The 572-nt window shown below is 65.7% G+C and overlaps 1 long non-coding RNA gene across 1 annotated transcript in view; it reads left to right on the top strand.

The window, feature by feature from the left end:
• Positions 1-572, top strand: part of LOC106727071 — a 16,214-nt gene extending 15,642 nt beyond the window's left edge. Inside the window, exon 3 of the long non-coding RNA XR_001363221.1 lies at positions 563-572. This is a non-coding gene — a long non-coding RNA (uncharacterized LOC106727071). The remainder of the gene's footprint in view (positions 1-562) is intronic.

Here is a 572-nt window from a genome sequence, read left to right as displayed (position 1 = left end):
TCACGTCCTGCTGGGGAGGAGCTGGGGAGGAGCCGGGGCGCCCGAGGTCCCCCCGAGTCAGGCAGCAGGCCCCACCTTGAAGTCTGGGTCCCTCTCGCTTCTAAAACTCCGTGCCGTTGGCTTAACAGTGGCTTGTAGGAGCCCCGTGGACATAGCGATGTGCTGGCAAAGTTCACCCAGCAGCCCGCTCTCTGCAGACCGCGGGGACCCAGAGCCGGGAGGGCCAGGGCGGCGAGGGGAGGGGGGCAGCTGGGAGCGCCTCTCGGTGGAGCTAGACACCCCGAGGGTCCCGGGGAAGAGGCAGCAGGAGGAGGAGGTGTGACGTCAGTTTGGGGAGTTGAGTAGGAAGAGGGAAGAAGGCCTGGGAGGGAGGGGAAGCCTGTGGATGAGGCAGGTTCTCTTCTGGGGAGCGGGGAGCCGGGAGCCGGGAGCCGGGGGGGCTGCTGGACCAGCACCCGTACTTTGGGAAGTAGTGCTGGTTGGTAGAGAGTGAGTGATGGACTCGAGGGGCACAGACGGAGGTGGGGTCCTGAGCTGTTACGTGTCCACTGAACCCGGCAAGAAATGCCCAG

This window comes from Myotis brandtii, unplaced genomic scaffold (genome assembly GCF_000412655.1).
Source record: "Myotis brandtii unplaced genomic scaffold, ASM41265v1 scaffold357, whole genome shotgun sequence".
NCBI lineage: Eukaryota > Metazoa > Chordata > Mammalia > Chiroptera > Vespertilionidae > Myotis > Myotis brandtii.
Note: the sequence above shows the minus strand (reverse complement) of the source record. Positions and strands in the feature narration are given on the sequence as shown.